The sequence below is a fragment of the Eschscholzia californica genome, unplaced genomic scaffold, assembly GCF_041429995.1.
Source record: "Eschscholzia californica isolate CP2 unplaced genomic scaffold, dmEscCali1.0.p SCAF_5, whole genome shotgun sequence".
In the NCBI taxonomy this organism is placed as follows: Eukaryota; Viridiplantae; Streptophyta; class Magnoliopsida; order Ranunculales; family Papaveraceae; genus Eschscholzia; species Eschscholzia californica.
Window position 1 is genome coordinate 14,646,533 of NW_028238472.1, and position 13,931 is coordinate 14,660,463.

Genomic DNA, 13,931 nt, shown 5'->3' on the forward strand with positions numbered 1-13,931 from the left:
ATTATATTACTAAGAAATATGTTAAGTTTTATTTTTCTATATTGTTGATTATTTTAGCATTTGGTGAAAATTTGTTGTACACTAAAGTCTTTGTGTCGATTTAGATCGAACTCATAGGAAAACAAACACATCTTAGAAAATAATGAACTTTTCAATTCAAGTTATGACGGATGGTTCTTCACTACTTGTATTACATTTCAAATGTCTAATCCATTTTTCTTACTAATACACTCGAGATACGAGATCTAAAATGTATTTCATGTTTAAACGAAACTGCAAATCAGAAATATCGGACTAGCGGATAGAATTTTTTTCCCTCGAACTCAGACCTGAAATTTGATTCCAATTCTGAATTAACTCAAGCCTTTCAGATTTTTTTTTTGTACGATATGTGGTTCTGGTTCATCTAAATAACTGATTTAGGTTGATTTTGGCTCATATTTAATTCAGAAAAGTTGAATTCAAATAATAGAAAAAAGACACCACTTGAGACAAGCATGAGGAATCATATTTAAATAGAGTTGCCTTCCCAACTAGTCCTATAGAAGTTTCAACAAAAAAAACCAGTCCTATAAAGAAATAGACAATCTAGTTCGATGAGAAAGGTAAATCGTACATATGTGTTTTCCCATCATATTATTCAATACAAACACTGCAACTTCATGTCAAGATGGTATAAAGTTTGTATGGCCTAAGTTTGTAGAATTGTAATTGTAGTTTTGAGGGAGTTGTCCATCTTTCCTAACTTTTTCGTAAGTATTCGATTCCATGATGTTTCCATGCTATTTTGATGTACCTAATGTTCATTTTGAGGGAAAAAAAGTAAAGCATGGGTTAGAACAATCTAACTTTTCTTTTATTCTAGAAGTGTAAGGTATCAATATTTTCTTCAACTAACTCACTTTATGAAAAATTGAGAAAGCCTCTTTGGGTTGGTTGTTGATGGTCTTAAATGACATTTAAAGTTATTGTTTTCGGATGAATTGATTACTTCCACTCAACTGTATAAGGTATGGTGAGGTATGGTGGGTGTTATTTGATTCTATTACTAAATGTTTTGATGGAGCTAATTAATTAATGAATAACTTTATACAAATGAATCTATTAATTACATTCAATAATGGTGTTTTAACAATGTTAACATGCCACTGGGGCATATCTTCGACTGGTGTGAATTGGAGGTGTTAAAGTGAGAGGGTAGTTGATGATGTCGAAAAGTGGCTTGACGGTCATCTCTACAAAAGTTATTCTTGTTACCTTTGGTTCCATCATGTTCTCTGTGATGATAACTTGATGGAGGGGATACCTGCACACACACTCTGATACTCAATTTAGTTTAGCGCCCAGATTTAGAGTAAAGAAATGTCAAAAGTTAATAATTAGATCCTTCTTTTGGGGCAAACCGCTTATATATATTTTCGTGGCCATGGTCAATCATTTTTGTGATTTTGGGGTGGTTATAGACTGACTTTATGAAGGCCACATGGTGGAGTTGTTTATAGAATCTTTGTGGTCATGGTTGTATGACTGTGTCTACTGATATTGAAGGTTAATATTAAGGTGTCGAACTTACTTCTGCAGACCTCTCGTTCCAGGCTCAGGTGAAAGAACTTATTTGGTTTTAGTTCCAGACTCAGGTGAAAGAGCTTACTTGGATTCACCCTTCTGGTTGTCTTTAAGTCGTGACAAAATTCTAGGTGCCTAGGAGACTCGGGTCGACCTTCCTTTTCAGGGTTCAAGTGGCAGAAGTCTTTCGTTTTCACACTCTGTCGGTCCTATCAAAGGTTCGTACATATGTCATGTGGAAATCTAACATGTGTCGCAAGTCAATCTTTGGAGTTATTTATTGGTGAAGGACCAACATTCATCTCATCACCAGTCCCCCACTCTTTATCATAGAGATGTTAAGTAGTATTATCAGTAACTCTACTCTAAAATAAATTAAGAAAGTGACGTGAAAATGATGATAAAAAAAGAAAAAAATTGGCAAAGAGAAGTGAAAGAAAAGTGACGAGGAAGGAGAAAATGAGGATAATTACTTATTTCCTTTATAGTTGGTAGCTAGGCTCCCAATTTTTTGAATTTGCCCAGTACGGGAGTCTTGGTGATGGGCTTTTCCAGAGGTTAGAGCATCTCCAATGTAACACTCAACAATAACTCAATTAATGTAATGTATCAAGTATGAATTGAGATTCTCTTTCATAGTTGGCACAATTGAGATCCTCAATTCAAAATACTTCTATAATGCAACACTAAAAAAAACTCAACATTTATTTTAGTTTTACTCTTGTTTCTTATTTTAATATATAAAATGATGATGTGGACCAATTGACGAACAACAATAAATGTTGAGATACTCAAAAGAAAACTCAACAAGTATCTCAATATTTATTGTTGCCACATCATATTGAGATTTTAGTTGAGTGTTGCATTGGAGAATGTTTTTTTGTTAAAAACTCAAACAATCTTATGTGTCAAATTGAATTTTTCAAGTTGAGTGTTGCACTGGAGATGCTCTTAGGAGCTTCTGCCAATGTAGCCATTAGGCCGCAACGCTAGTTTGGGGCTCGAACCAGTACTTATTGGGTGGATCCCCCATTTGTTTTTTACCCCTTCTCAGCTTCTCATCTAAACTTTTTTCCATTCTTTTCAATCTAGTTTAATATTTTTATTCACTGGTCCCTCGACACAATGATTGTAATGATAATATAGTAGTTTTCTTTATATGTTAAATATGAATTTTCAAATTGATCTAGCCAATATCTCATCAAAAGAAAAAAAAAAAATTAATCTAGCCAATGAAGGCTGAAGAAATGTTTGTTGATTTTTCTTAAAAGCAAAACCAACGGTCAGCGTCAAACTTTACAGTCAACTTGATGATATTGTACTCGTAAACAGTTATTTACACGAGCGTGGAGAATGCAATTGTAGCAAATGATAAAATAGTTTTCTGGATTCTGTTTTTATTTGTTTTAAAATTTCGTAGTAGTTATAATTTTCTATTCAGATAACTGAATCTAACTTGCAACTTTAAAATGAACAATAATTTTATAGATTAAGAATTAAAATTCTACACATTATATTACACGCGTACAAAACAAACTAAATTAGAGTTCGAAGTTCATCGATTGCACTAGAGATTCCAAAAAATTTAGTGACTCCAAAAAAAAATGTGATTGGAGTTTCCTATGGATTTATATCCTTCAATGGCCAATCACTTGTTTTTCAATAAAATTCTTCATCTCATCTATAAGCATTGAAGATTCAGGCAATTCAGGAAACCCATAAAATAAATGAATAGCTTTTGGGTATTCAACTAAATAAACTTCTTTCCCAAATTTCTTCAAACCTTCATAATACTGTTTTTGCCAATCTTGTAACGGATCAAACCCTCCAATAACAATCAATGTAGCGGGAAACTTTTCCAATCCCGATATATCGGTTGAATTCGGACCAAAAACGTTAACCGCGTAATTATCTCGATTAGCCCCTTCAGGTAAAAACGCTTTCCATACCCAATCAGTCCGTTTTATTGAAACAACAGGAACTTTACGGAGTCGGATTTCTGAATCCGACCTCTTTTCTCCACCAAAAAACGGTTGAATTGGTATCAGTCCGATAACCTTCAATTCTTGAAATTCGGTTTCAGCGGCTTTGACAGCCACAAAATGAGCCAGGTTACCTCCGGCACTATCTCCGGCGATAAAACATTTTGATATATCAGCGTTCACCGGAAAACCTTCGAACTTTTTCCCGTCAAGAAAAAGTAAAGTTTGTAATCCGTCTTCATAATGTGCCGGACACTTATTTTCCGGTGAGAGACGGTAACCGACGGAAACGACAACCGCGTTAAGTTTCCGAGCTAATCGACGACAGAACTTATCGTAAATGAAGAAACTAGGAGACCAAAATGAGAACCCACCACCGTGGAAGTAGATAATTACAGGGAGAGTGGGAGATGCAGCGGTGCCGGAGGAGGAGGAGGAGGTTTTCTTAATAGTAGGGATGAAGAGACGGAAGAAGAGGTTTTTAGTTGGGTCAACAATGATATCTAGGGTTTTCACACCTTTCTTAGGTTTTTTATTAGCAGGATTATGTAAGAAAAAGTTGAAGATGCTTAAGAGAGGTCTATTAATGGTGCCATTAGGACGAGTTGAAGCATCGACAACGGCGGATTCGTAAGCAATCATTATTTTGGTCTTTAATGGAAGCTCTGGGGAGGTTGATGATGATTGCTTCATTATCTCTCTCTCTCTCTAGAATTTCAATTGAGTTGAAAGTTGAACAGATAGATTTTTTGAGGACTTCTTTTTTTTATGTTGAAAGGGAAATGCTACAAATGTACTTGTAACATTTTTTTCTTACGTGATGGAGTTGGCTTCCTTACATTTTCACTAGTCATTTTCAGTTGAAAATGATCGAGCAACCGAAAAAAGTAAAGCGAAATTGGAGAAAAGTAATATCGACCGATTTGATTCTCTCGGTCTCTCTCAATAGACTATCTCTGGCTAAGTAGTGGTGGACGATTCGTTCTTGGTCAATTTGAGCTTGTTTTAGATCACTATTGTTTTCAATCAATACTTGTTTTCATTGTTGATAATATTGTCTCAATTATTGGTTAGGTGGGTAAGATAAAATTTTGGTAGGGGTTACAAAATCAGGAGATTTTTCTATTTTAAGTGAAACGGCTCTTGCAATGTCACTAATGTAGGCTGTAGCCACATTAGACCATCCCAATCATGCACTCTAAAGAATTTTCCAAAAGAAAAACTACCAATTGAAACTACTATGTTATCCATAACCACCTTCGCACCCACACATGTAGGTGTAGCTATCTCCATACTCATCTCCATATCCACCTATAGGTTGTTCAAGGGTCGCTATGACCAAAGCCACCAAAACGGTCGCTTTGGGCCCAATTAATTCAGGGCCTCATGTTTTCTATCTCGTATGTAACTTTCGAAAAACTAATTATACTTTAAATCAATTTCAAACATAATTTAAGGTTTAGCTTAGTGGTAAAGAGTTTAGATCTTGGATTAAAGGTTCAGGGTTTGATTCCTACCCTTTGCATGGTTTAAATTTTAGAGGGAATGGATGAAAGATCCAAAATTGGGCCCAAAATAAGAGCCCAACCCAAACTTGGACAAAATTGTAAAGCAGGTCCAATGCGTCAGACCAAGAGATGAAATGTCCGGAAAGTCCTTATTCTTTTCGAAATTTACGAAATTGCCATCAAAAAGTTTCTCAGAAAAGCAAAAATTTCTGAAAAACTAGCTGACACACCAGGCTGTCAGACAGTGTACTCCCCACATATTTACAACATTGCCACCGAAAAATTTTCGGAAAACACGAAATTTTTTGAAAAATAGTCTGACGCACTGACATCAAACCTTGTACTTTCCCACAAAATTACAGAATTGCCATTACAAAATTACCAACTTGCCATTTTCGTTTTTTTTTCATATTTATTTCTTTTTTTATTTTCTCCCACACATATTTCTCTCTCTAATCTCAACAAATTTCTCTCTCCAATCTCAACAAATTTCCTTTTTTTTCCAGATTTATTTCTTATATCTTTAAAATTAATTTTTCCTCATTTTTGATAGTTTTCCATTGACTTGTTTTCATATATTCTGTGTCCTTGGAATTTGGTTATGCACTAGACATTTTTGTACTGGGAAATTTTCTTGTTTTCTGGAAATTGTCTTGTGCACCGGAAATTGTTCAGTTTACTGGGAATCTGGTTATGTAATAGACATTTTTATACTAGGAAATTTTCTTGTGTACTAGAAACTGTTTTGTTTACTGGAAATTTGGTTATGTACTAGACATTTTTGTACTGGAAAATTTTCTTGTTTTCTGAAAATTGTCTTGTGTACCGGAAATTGTTCAGTTTACTGGGAATCTGGTTATGTACTAGACATTTTTATACTGGGGAATTTTCTTGTGTACTGGAAATTGTTTTGTTTACTGGAAATTTGGTTCTGTACTAGACATTTTTGTAGTGGAAATTTTCTTGTGTACCGGAAATTATTCTGTGTACTGGTCAACTTTAAACTAATTTGTTTTTTTTTGTAAAAAAATCTTTCAAAAACGTGAAACAAAATAAGAATGATGAAGAAGATCTTGGATGTACTGGTCAACTTTAAACCAAATATTTCCAAAATGTGAAACAAAATGAAAATGATGAAGAAGATCTTGGATGTATAAATATGGAAAGATCTGGAAACAAAATAAATTAAAAAAAAGATAGAGATGAAGAAATAAATAAATCGATTGAAAGAGATGAAGAAGATAAATAAGAACATAAAACTTACAGAGAGAAATAACTGAAAACTTTGATGTTTTTAGAGATTGAAAGTGATGAAGAAATAAATAAATCGATTGAAAGAGATGAAGGAGATAAATAAGACCATAAAACTTTTAAAGAGAGAAAGAACTGGAAACTTAGATGTTTTTAGAGATTGAGAAAGATGGAGAAGATAAAATGTGAAGCAAAATAAGAATGATGAAGAAGATTTTTGGATGTATAAATAGGAACAAAGAAGGAATTGAAACAGAATACAATGGGCGGTATCCAAAAAAAATGGCCGAAATTTCGTCAAAAATGGCGCCATTTTTGAAATTTCGAAAAATCTGAATGTCTTCCTGTTGTGACGTCATGTACGGGAAACTAATTAATTCGCTGACTCGCGTCAGAGTGTTAGAAAACTGGAAAATATCCCGTCCAAGGGCAAGAAGGGGGGAAAATAAAATAAAATCAGGAAATAGTACTGTTTTCTGACATTTGGACCTGCTTCACATTTTTGGCCAAAAATGGATTGGGTTCTCATTTACCCCCCAAAATTTGGATCTCTCACTCATTTTTTGTAAATTTTATTAATTTTTTTCTAATATCTATTGTATGGGGTCCAAATTTTTAATTTCGCTTGGGGCCTCCGATATACTTGGGCCGGCCTTGAGGTTGGTTAAAGTTATTAGAGTCATTAGGACTAAAATTCGGTCATAGACTCAAATAAATTTATATATAGTAGTTTATTTTGAATATTATTGTTTAAGCCTAATGAATTGGAATATTGAATTTCCATTCTATCATTTTAATAGTTTATACATGCAGTAAGTTAGTAAGATGTTTGAAATGAAGAAGAAGAGAGAAAATTGTAAATCTCTCATCAGTGAATGTATATTATTAATTGAGATTACATATAAAAAGGTTGTAGTCTTGTAGAGAGAGAATTTGTTATAACTAACTTCTAACAGTAACAAACTCTTTCATAACAACCATAACTAACTCTCTAACTAATTAATCTCTAATAAACTATAATATCTAACAAACTTAACTTACTCTTCTCATTAACTAAGTAACCAAAATAGTTTTCATAAAATGAAAGATAAGAAATTTTGACACAGTCTACTCTGTCAATTGAACTCATCAAACCTGAAAAACCTGTCTAACATTCATACCTGTTTTCATTACCTTCAATATATAAATAACATCATCATTGTGATAGTGTGCATACTATTTACATGTGTATAATCACAAATAAGTGAGAGAACGATCCTAACTATTCTAGATGATACATATATGATATTGACGTTGTGATAAAATTGTAAGTTGAAAATATAATAGAGATTATATTCTTACATAATGTGAGTCAACGAAGTAAACCATGTCACTCCTGACCACCAGTACTTGCCAAGGGCGGCCTGGCCCAAAGCCACCAAAGCGGTGGCTTAGGGCCCCCAATTTTGAAGGGCTTCTCCATAAATTTTTATCAATTATTTACTTGTTTCCTTACATCAGTTAACACAAGAGAGATGCTAGTGGGTTGGTCCACACAGTTGTTTGCGTCGCAACTTACCCAGATTCGAGTCCCCTGCATTTTTCTTTTGTTTTTTTATAAAGCATTACAAGGACCTATTAGGGGCCCCAAATTTACAAACGGCTTTGGGCCTCGCAAATGTTAGGGTCGGCCTTGGTACCTGCAACTGAACAAAAACAAATAGGAATGAGATAACCCGAAGGTCAGCTTAGTAGGATACCTAGATATCTCACTCGAACCACACACATAGAATAATTAATATTCAATAGTTATAAGTGTTACATATATATAAAGATATCATTATGCACACAAATCAAGGCAATATAGCAAGACAATTCTTCTAGCTTACCAAGATCACGACTGAATACGCCCTCAGTTGGGGTCACCTACTATTCGGCTAGGAAGAACCGTTCGGCCTTTGTTAGTGTGTAGGCAGGCGGTGCCTTATCGAACGTTTGACTACTGCAGTGTACACATGGATCCACGTAATACCTCGATATGAGCTTCTGTAACTCTTCCTTCGACATCATCTCCCATCGGGCTAGTTTGTGATCTCAATACGCATCGAATAGTAAATCCCACCCAAACACTGATAACTTATAATATGTCATGACTAACCCAGACGACTATAAGAGCATCGTCGTGTAGCAGAGCCATATACTGACGACGATACAATTATCTCGTCTTGAGGTGCGTCCTATCTCCGGTCAGATCTGACGCTTCCTTGCAAGATAATTCATTAACCATTCGAAGAATACCCAAACATATACATGCACCTATTTAAAGCCAGAGGAAAAGAAAATTCTTATGTCTCAAGGTAGGGTAAACCCTGTTTAAAGCCAAGCTTTTACATGTGTCCACTTTCAGGGATTAAGTATTTTCCTATTAAGAAAATTCAGGTAGACGCCCTCTTTCATTTCGGTGAAAACATTGTAAGTATCAATCACAACATATTTCAAACCACACACACCAGTAGCTTAGCAGAATAAATAAACAAGCATGACATTGGGTCCATCTCCTAATCACTCCAAGGGTCGGAATACTCCAACTCCCATCCTCTCCGGATCCCATTCCGGGTAAACTAGAATGGTCGTTACCACACGGTTGCGCACGCACTGAGTGTAACCCTTGACATAAATCATTGTTGTTCTATAACATAAAAATAAACAAGGGGACCAACCAATGTCCGTCTAAAAACAACCATGTTATACACGCAGCTCAAGCGATTCTACCACAACGTGTTTACAATTGACACAAAACGATCACACAACTCAAGCGATTCCGCCACCATGCGATTACTTTTCAGAAAACCCAATTTATTTTGAAAAGATAAACATCCATAACAGAGAGCGCACTACATACATTCACATCATATCATATCATGCCATAATTTGAACTAAAGAACGATAAAAAGAAAATAATATATATATATATATATATATAAAGTGGTGAGAAGGGGAATACCCGTGCTCCAAGTAAGATTCATAGGATCCTACTTCTTCTTGCGCCTCCAGTGGTGCTCCTAACTAAGCTCCATATCTCATCGAACTCCCTACTGTAGTGCATTAGTCCTACTGAATATAAAAGGGCAAAATGGTCATTTGACAGTTATATAACCGTCAAGAGTCTTCTTACAAAGCAAGAATGCATAAAATGAATGAAACTATACTAAGAATGTCCTTTCGACACTATGCATCTCACTGATACATTCCACCGAATAACTGAAATGTATACAAATCAACCTACGAACTTCCCATAAACTCTATTTTACACTCCAGCATCCCCAAAGCAGTCAAATGATATAATAAACTCCATAACGTAAATCTATAAGTGAAACTCTTCATTCAAGTGAAATATAAAAAAGTTCGATTTAACCATCTCTATTCCAATTCATTTCCAAAATTAGTCCAAACATGAAATTTGAGCCGTAAAATAATTCGACAGCAACCTGTCTAAATATGGACACCCCGAAATAGCCTATAATATCCTAAATATGTTCCTGAACATAAATCATTCGAAGAAACTAAAGAATAACCACCTTAAATCATAAACACACAAGAAAACCTGATTCAACTATATAGTCTTCGAAATAACTATCAAACAGCCACTAAATTCAGACGAAATAGAAAATTCTTACCTGCTAGATATGTAGAACGAATCCAATAGGATTACTGAAAGAAATTTTATTGAATTCCGACCATAATCCGCTAATTAATCGACCATCAAAGTTTCGGATCCCTGCACGGCTAAACCACCTCTTGTTCTTGGTTACATGCAGTTTGATGAGTTATTAAAGCCTAAAGGCATATCACGGAATGATTTTGAAAGGGTAAAGAGTGGGGTTTGTGTTGGGTTTAAACTATTAAAATAGTAATACAATCCAATTAAGTCCCACGTCAACTTGCATGCAATGCCACCAATTGTTGTCGTTGAATCAATCTTGACTTTTCAAATTCCCTTTTGTAATAATATAAACTAATAAATTAGTTGTATATTTGTATTTTTTTTAAATATCAAAAGCCCATTTTAAATTATAATGTATGTTTTCTATAAAAAAAGAATATGATAACTGATATAAAGTTGTAAAGCAATCTCACATTGGTGGTGAGACGGAGTGTGGTGCTCCTCTTAAGAGGTTAAGTACCCTTCCTTAGTGAGGCATTTTAAAACCGTGAGGCCCAAGTGTGCCGAAGCGAGCAGTATCACTAGCCGCCCAGAAGGCTAGTCCGCACCATCCTATAACACGTTATCAGCACGATTCGTTCTACAGTGATGTGGTCTTGGGAGGGTGTAATGTAAAACAATCCCACATTGGTGGTGAGACGGAGTGTGGTGCTCCTCTTAAGAGGTTAAGCACCCTTCCCTAGTGAGACCTTTTAAACCCATGAGGCCGAGGTGTGCCAAAGCGGACAGTATGACTAGAAGCACAGAAGACTGGTCTGCACCATCCTATATCACGTTATCAGCACGATTCGCTCTACTATGATGTGGTCTTGGGAGGGTGTGTTGTAAGCAAATTCCACATTGGTGATGAGACGGAGTGTGGTGCTCCTCTTAAGAGGTTAAGCACCCTTCCCTAGTGAGGCCTTTTAACGTGTTGATAACGTGTTATAGGATGGTGCGGACCAGCCTTCTGGGCTGCTAGTGATATTGTCCGCTTTGGCACACCTGGGCCTCACAATTTTAGAAGGCCTCACTAGGAAATGGTGCTTAACCTCTTAAGAGTAGCACCACACTCCGTCTCACCACCAATGTGGAATTGCTTTACAACACACCATCCCAAGACCACACCACAGTGGAGCGAATCGTGCTGAAACGTGTTATAGGATGGTGCGGACTTGCCTTCTGGGTTGCTAGTGATACTGTCCGCTTTGGCACACCTGGGCCTCACGGTTTTAAAAGGCCTCACTAGGCAGGGTGCTTAACCTCGTAAGGGGAGCACCACACTCCGTCTCACCACCAATGTGGGATTGCTTTACAACACACCCTCTCAAGACCACATCACAGTAGAGCGAATCGTGCTCATAACGTGTTATAGGATGGTGCGGACCAGCCTTCTGGCCTGCTAGTGATATTGTCCACTTTGGCACACCTGGGTCTCACAGTTTTAAAAGGCCTCACTAGGGAAGGGTGTTTAACCTTTTAAGAGGAGCACCACACTCCGTCTCACCACCAATGTGGGATTGACTTCCAACATATAAAACATTTTTCTACTATATAAAAAGATATTCTTTTATTCGAGAAAATACTACAAATGAATGAACGACTGACACCCTTCGCCCACTGTCATTCTATTGATCTTCTAATAAAGTTACAATAACATCGGAACCTCACCAATGACCAGTCAATATTCCTAGTTTCTCGATATCTACCCGATGAGTGCCCAAGTTCAACGAAACAGGTATTCAAAGCCAAAACCCAAAACAAACTACTAGCTCTGCACAACGCTTTAACTCATTTAATTCTCTGACTCGGAGATCTGGGTGCTACAAGACTTTCTATCATATATCTGGACACCCTACTTAATAGACATTAGAGAATGCTTGAAGATCATTTTCAGAGGAACCAATAAGAGAGAAAAAGGACCTCTGCATTTGAAAAGTATGATCAATGGTATTCATGAGATATCTCAAAATCCTTTTAGTTGCACACTACTGATCTTAAGTAGGTAATTGAAGAAATTGACTTACTTAATTCACAAGAAAGGATGTGTGTGGTTGTGTAATTGTAGCATACTGAAGTGTTTCCAACGTACTACGATATAATTGAAATTCTTATTTACTCAATAGTTCACCCTACATCCTTATTCAGACGCAAATTGGTACCCATAGGTGTGGACACTGATTTTGCCTCATTCATCTTAGTTTTAAGCACAAGATTTGTACTATATTGTTTTCTGATAGAGAAGAAGACCATCTGATGAAGGCAAGACTTCAATAGCAAGAAAGTAATTGAGATAACCAAGACCAGAAATAACTAACTCATTTGAAAAAAAGTGGTAATGGTTGCTTGAACAAATTAAAGAGGGGTTGCTACCTGTAATTATAATGTCATCTACATAGACGAGGATAAACACTTGTTGGAGAAATATGAAAGAACAATTATGTGTCTATTTCGGAAGCTAAAAATTCCTGGCTAAGAAGAAAGGTGCTCTGTCTTTCAAACCAAGCTTTTAGATCTTTCTTGAAAGTATAGAGAAAAACATGTTGTGGCTTATCTAGATCAATGAAGTCAGGCGGCTGGCTCATGTAAACTTTTTATGGAAAAATGTCATTGAGAAAAAACATTTTTGATATTTAGCTGCCTAAGAATTTACCTTTGGAAAAAACTAAAGATAAAATAATCCTAATTGTAATTGGCTTAAATACATGACTGAAAGTTTTCTCATAGTTTGGTCCTTCAATTTGATTAAAGTTTTTAGTAACTAACCTTACCTTATATCTAGAAATAGACCCATCTGAAGGAGATATCCTTCGACCAAATATGCAATGCGAGAAATTTGTCGAATAAGACAATTGATGAAGAAGATCATCAAGTCTGGACAATTTAGGGATCGTAATGTTTTGCTAGCAACCAACTACGATCGTCGAATTACTAAGTAATTCGGAGCTAAATTCAACCAGATCCTACATCAGGTAACACCAAAGAATGACGATTTGATCGGATGATATGACTAGTGGGATGAGACATATATAGAAGGATAAGACCCATAAATATGTCCCAAAAGTCTAAAAGAAGTTTAGGCAAAGATAGCACAAAAGACCCGAATAAAGGGGATTTGGGTCGGGGCATAAAAGAGGAGTTTTGGGGGCCGGAAATGGGCCGACCTTGGATGGCCGTTTACCCTAATGGGGTCGGCCAGATCTGTCCAATAGGGCATGGTATGGCCGGCCAAAACTTAGGAAGTTCAGAAAATAGAAACGAGTTTCTATTTTTGAGTATTTCCTAAATCTTATTCAAAAGGGACTTTTAGGAAACCTAATTAGGGTTGGAGTCTAACTTAGGGTTCTATATAATGTCTCTTAGGAACTTGAATAAGGTGTGGAATTTCTCTAGAAGCTTTCTAACTCTACAACATCAAGTAGAGAAAGAAAGAAAGATTATTCCCAAGCTATCTAACTAGTCAAAAGAATATGTGTTCTTCATAAAACCACCATTGGAGTTCTAGCAAGCATCAAGGTGGGAGATCAAATTGATTATTCGATTGTCTTGAGTAGAGGAACAACAATTGCAGCTTTTGGTCTTCGCATTCGATTGGAAAGGTTCAAGGAAAAATTTAGCGATTAAGGTAATCTCTAAACTCTTAGTTAATTATTAGCTTATGCATGAGATCTTGGGAAATACTAGTGTTAAACATTAGAGCGGAACTAATGTCCGTGATTCCGTTAGTAACACTAAAAGACATCATAACCTAACACCATCTGCATTTTTTTTATTCAAACAATCCATTTGCACCCAATAACACTCATGGTTAGAGTAGAAGGAGTAAGAACCCAAGTTCCATTTTGAATAAGAGCATTAATATCTTTTGACATTGTTGATCTCCACTTGGAATCCTTAAATGCTTGAAGATAGGTAGTGAGAGTTAGATCAGAAAAACGTGTC

At 35.9% G+C, this 13,931-nt stretch overlaps 1 pseudogene across 1 annotated transcript; it reads right to left on the bottom strand.

The window, feature by feature from the left end:
• Window positions 1–3,029: 3,029 nt before the first annotated feature.
• Window positions 3,030–4,538, bottom strand: LOC147537336 (putative carboxylesterase 18 pseudogene; annotated as a pseudogene). The gene has a single exon (XR_015226294.1). The product of XR_015226294.1 is annotated as a putative carboxylesterase 18 pseudogene (transcript).
• Window positions 4,539–13,931: the final 9,393 nt, after the last annotated feature.